Below are 6000 nucleotides of genomic sequence, written 5' to 3'. Positions count from 1 at the left end.
CTACCCAGACACATTGTAGAGTTTTCAACTGAGCACAGATGCATCCCCTTCGTGAAAAATTACTGTAGCACAGTTCCCTTATATACTGGAAGTGTTTAAGAGAAGAGGTAGACACTGTGGAACATCACCGGTGTTGTAATTCCAGTATGCATCCTAGAGGCCTAAGTGCCTTACCCTCTACTTCACTCACGGTTTGCAACGTTCTCTCTGTCCGTCCTTGTTCTATCATCTTTTCTCCACTGGAAAGACACTGTGAGAAGTGACATTCCGCCTGAAGGAGTTTCCCTTAAACAGAACATGCTATAGTCTAACGGTTAGACGTCTGTGAATGGAAAGCTATGTGCGCCTATTGCGGTTACCACAGAGTCAGTACCAAAAGCTTCCTTCTTTAACAGACGTAACACTGCAGTGAATCCCTCCTAAAGCACACTTCCCTCTCAGTGTAGGAAGCGTTTTAGACGCAGAAACCAAGTGCGGATCACCACTGTTGGTGAACTTCCAATATGTGTTTGGTAGGCTTAAGCGCCATAGCCTACCCTTTACTCACAGTACCTAATGTGCCCCTAGTCAGTCCCTGTTCTATCTGCATATCTCAAAGGAGAAACGCTGTTATGAATGAGTATGCAACTGAAGTAGGTTCGCTGAGCAGATACTTTCCTTTGCATCCCCTCTAAGGGGCCTGTAGGAGAGACTTCATGATTGCTATCCAGACACATCCTAGAGTTCACAACTGTGTACAGACGCATCCCTGTCGTGAGAACTTACTGTAGCACAGTTCCCTCATATATTGGAAGTGTTTTGAGAAGTGGTAGACGCTGTGGAACATCCCAGGTGTAGACTTCCAGTATGCATCATAGAGGCCTAAATGCCTTACCCTTTACTTCACCAAAGGGTTTAATATTCTCTGTGCTCCGTCCTTGTTCTATCTTCTTTCCTCCACTGGAAAGACAAAGTGAGAAATGACCTTCCGCATGAAGGAGTTTCCCTTAAACTGAATTTGCTATAGTCCAATGGTTAAACGTCTTTGAATGGAAAGCTATATGCGCCTAATGCGGTTACCACAGAGTCAGTCCCAAAAGCTTCCTTCTTTAACAGACGTAACACTGCAGTGAATCCCTCCTAAAGCACACTTCCCTCTCAGTGTTGGAAGCGTTTTAGACGCAGAAACTAAGTGCGGATCACCACTGGTGGTGAACATCCAATATGTGTTTGTCAGGCTAAGCGCCATAGCCTGCCCTTTACTCACAGTACCTAATGTGCCCGTAGTCTTTCCCTTTTCTATCTTCATCTTCAAAGGAGAAACACTGTTACGAATCAGTAAGCACGTGAAGTACGTTCCCAGAGCAGATACCTTCCTCCGCATCCCCTCTAAGGGGTCTGTATGAGACACTTCATGACTGCTACCCAGACACGTCCTACACTTTCCAACTGAGCACAGACGCTTCCCTGTTGTGAGAACTTGCTGTAGAACAGTTCCCTCAAATATTGGAGTGTTTTGAGAAGTGGTAGACACTGTGGAACATCCCAAGTGTTGAACTTCCAGTATGCATCATAGAGGCCTAAATGCCTGACCCTTTCCTTCACCAACGGGTTGTAACATTCTCTCTGCTCCGTCCTTGTTCTATCTTCTTTCCTCCACTGGAAAGACACTGTTAGAAGGGACATTCCTCATGAAGATGTTTCCCTTACACAGAACTTGCTATAGTCCAACGGATAGACGTCAGAGACTGGAAAGCTATGTGCGCCTATTGTGGTTACCAAAGAGTCAGTCCCCAAAGCTTTCTTCTTTAACAGACGTAACACTGCAGTGAATCCCTCCTAAAGCACACTTCCCTCTCAGTGTTGGAAGCGTTATAGACGCAGAAACTAAGTGCGGAACACCACTGGTGGTGAACCTCCAATATGTGTTTGGCAGGCTTAAGCGCCATAGCTTGCCCTTTACTCAAAGGACCTAATGTGCCCCTAGTTCGTCCCTGTTCTATCTTCATTCCAAAAGGAGAAACACTGTTATGAATGAGTACGCACCTAAAGTAGGTTCCCTGAGCAGATACCTTCCTACGCCTCCCCTCCAAGGGGCCTGTATGAGACACTTCATGATTGCTACCCAGACACATTGTAGAGTTTTCAACTGAGCACAGATGCATCCCCTTCGTGAAAAATTACTGTAGCACAGTTCCCTTATATATTGGAAGTGTTTAAGAGAAGAGGTAGACACTGTGGAACATCACCGGTGTTGTAATTCCAGTATGCATCCTAGAGGCCTAAGTGCCTTACCCTCTACTTCACTCACGGTTTGCAACGTTCTCTCTGTCCGTCCTTGTTCTATCATCTTTCCTCCACTGGAAAGACACTGTGAGAAGTGACATTCCGCCTGAAGGAGTTTCCCTTAAACAGAACATGCTATAGTCTAACGGTTAGACGTCTGTGAATGGAAAGCTATGTGCGCCTATTGCGGTTACCACAGAGTCAGTCCCAAAAGCTTCCTTCTTTAACAGATGTAACACTGCAGTGAATCCCTCCTAAAGCACACTTCCCTCTCAGTGTAGGAAGCGTTTTAGACGCAGAAACCAAGTGCGGATCACCACTGGTGGTGAACATCCAATATGTGTTTGGTAGGCTTAAGCGCCATAGCCTGCCCTTTACTCACAGTACCTAATGTGCCCCTAGTCAGTCCCTGTTCTATCTCCATATCTCAAAGGAGAAACGCTGTTATGAATGAGCATGCAACTGAAGTAGGTTCGCTGAGCAGATACTTTCCTTTGCATCCCCTCTAAGGGGCCTGTAGGAGAGACTTCATGATTGCTATCCAGACACATCCTAGAGTTCACAACTGTGTACAGACGCATCCCTGTCGTGAGAACTTACTGTAGCACAGTTCCCTCATATATTGGAAGTGTTTTGAGAGGTGGTAGACGCTGTGGAACATCCCAGGTGTAGACTTCCAGTATGCATCATAGAGGCCTAAATGCCTTACCCTTTACTTCACCAAAGGGTTTAATATTCTCTGTGCTCCGTCCTTGTTCTATCTTCTTTCCTCCACTGGAAAGACAAAGTGAGAAATGACCTTCCGCATGAAGGAGTTTCCCTTAAACTGAATTTGCTATAGTCCAATGGTTAAACGTCTTTGAATGGAAAGCTATGTGCGCCTAATGCGGGTACCACAGAGTCAGTCCCAAAAGCTTCCTTCTTTAACAGACGTAACACTGCAGTGAATCCCTCCTAAAGCACACTTCCCTCTCAGTGTTGGAAGCGTTTTAGACGCAGAAACTAAGTGCGGATCACCACTGGTGGTGAACATCCAATAAGTGTTTGTCAGGCTAAGCGCCAATGCCTGCCCTTTAATCACAGTACCTATGTGCCCGTAGTCTTCCCTGTTCTATCTTCATCTTCAAAGGAGAAACACTGTTATGAATGAGTACGTACCTGAAGTAGGTTCCCAGAGCAGATACCTTCCTCAGCATCCCCTCTAAGGGGTCTGTATGGGACACTTCATGATTGCTACCCAGACACGTCCTACACTTTCCAACTGAGCACAGACGCTTCCCTGTTGTGAGAACTTGCTGTAGAACAGTTCCCTCAAATATTGGAAGTGTTTTGAGAAGTGGTAGACACTGTGGAACATCCCAAGTGTTGAACTTCCAGTATGCATCATAGAGGCCTAAATGCCTGACCCTTTCCTTCACCAACGGGTTGTAACATTCTCTCTGCTCCGTCCTTGTTCTATCTTCTTTCCTCCACTGGAAAGACACTGTTAGAAGGGACATTCCTCATGAAGATGTTTCCCTTACACAGAACTTGCTATAGTCCAACGGATAGACGTCAGAGACTGGAAAGCTATGTGCGCCTATTGTGGTTACCAAAGAGTCAGTCCCCAAAGCTTTCTTCTTTAACAGACGTAACACTGCAGTGAATCCCTCCTAAAGCACACTTCCCTCTCAGTGTTGGAAGCGTTATAGACGCAGAAACTAAGTGCGGAACACCACTGGTGGTGAACCTCCAATATGTGTTTGGCAGGCTTAAGCGCCATAGCTTGCCCTTTACTCAAAGGACCTAATGTGCCCCTAGTTCGTCCCTGTTCTATCTTCATTCCAAAAGGAGAAACACTGTTATGAATGAGTACGCACCTGAAGTAGGTTCCCTGAGCAGATACCTTCCTACGCCTCCCCTCCAAGGGGCCTGTATGAGACACTTCATGATTGCTACCCAGACACATTGTAGAGTTTTCAACTGAGCACAGATGCATCCCCTTCGTGAAAAATTACTGTAGCACAGTTCCTTATATATTGGAAGTGTTTAAGAGAAGAGGTAGACACTGTGGAACATCACCGGTGTTGTAATTCCAGTATGCATCCTAGAGGCCTAAGTGCCTTACCCTCTACTTCACTCACGGTTTGCAACCTTCTCTCTGTCCGTCCTTGTTCTATCATCTTTCCTCCACTGGAAAGACACTGTGAGAAGTGACATTCCGCCTGAAGGAGTTTCCCTTAAACAGAACATGCTATAGTCTAACGGTTAGACGTCTGTGAATGGAAAGCTATGTGCGCCTATTGCGGTTACCACAGAGTCAGTCCCCAAAGCTTCCTTCTTTAACAGACGTAACACTGCAGTGAATCCCTCCTAAAGCACACTTCCCTCTCAGTGTAGGAAGCGTTTTAGACGCAGAAACCAAGTGCGGATCACCACTGGTGGTGAACATCCAATATGTGTTTGGTAGGCTTAAGCGCCATAGCCTGCCCTTTACTCACAGTACCTAATGTGCCCCTAGTCAGTCCCTGTTCTATCTGCATATCTCAAAGGAGAAACGCTGTTAAAAATGAGCATGCAACTGAAGTAGGTTCGCTGAACAGATACTTTCCTTTGCATCCCCTCTAAGGGGCCTGTAGGAGAGACTTCATGATTGCTAACCCGACACGTCCTAGAGTTTCCAACTGAGTACCGACGCATCCCTGTCGTGAGAACTTACTGTAGCACCGTTCCCTCATATATGGGAAGTGTTTTGAGAGGTGGTAGACGCTGTGGAACATCCCAGGTGTAGAACTTCCAGTATGCATCATAGAGGCCTAAATGCCTTACCCTTTACTTCACCAAAGGGTTTAATATTCTCTGTGCTCCGTCCTTGTTCTATCTTCTTTCCTCCACTGGAAAGACAAAGTGAGAAATGACCTTCCGCATGAAGGAGTTTCCCTTAAACTGAATTTGCTATAGTCCAATGGTTAAACGTCTTTGAATGGAAAGCTATGTGCGCCTAATGCGGGTACCACAGAGTCAGTCCCAAAAGCTTCCTTCTTTAACAGACGTAACACTGCAGTGAATCCCTCCTAAAGCACACTTCCCTCTCAGTGTTGGAAGCGTTTTAGACGCAGAAACTAAGTGCGGATCACCACTGGTGGTGAACATCCAATATGTGTTTGTCAGGCTAAGCGCCATAGCCTGCCCTTTACTCACAGTACCTACTGTGCCCGTAGTCTTTCCCTTTTCTATCTTCATCTTCAAAGGAGAAACACTGTTACGAATCAGTAAGCACGTGAAGTACGTTCCCAGAGCAGATACCTTCCTCCGCATCCCCTCTAAGGGGTCTGTATGAGACACTTCATGACTGCTACCCAGACACGTCCTACACTTTCCAACTGAGCACAGACGCTTCCCTGTTGTGAGAACTTGCTGTAGAACAGTTCCCTCAAATATTGGAAGTGTTTTGAGAAGTGTTAGACACTGTGGAACATCCCAAGTGTTGAACTTCCAGTATGCATCATAGAGGCCTAAATGCCTTACCCTTTACTTCACCAAAGGGTTTAATATTCTCTGTGCTCCGTCCTTGTTCTATCTTCTTTCCTCCACTGGAAAGACAAAGTGAGAAATGACCTTCCGCATGAAGGAGTTTCCCTTAAACTGAATTTGCTATAGTCCAATGGTTAAACGTCTTTGAATGGAAAGCTAGGTGCGCCTAATGCGGTTACCACAGAGTCAGTCCCAAAAGCTTCCTTCTTTAAAAGACCTAAC

This window comes from Neovison vison, chromosome 14, assembly GCF_020171115.1.
Source record: "Neovison vison isolate M4711 chromosome 14, ASM_NN_V1, whole genome shotgun sequence".
NCBI lineage: Eukaryota > Metazoa > Chordata > Mammalia > Carnivora > Mustelidae > Neogale > Neogale vison.
This window is presented reverse-complemented; position numbering follows the sequence as displayed.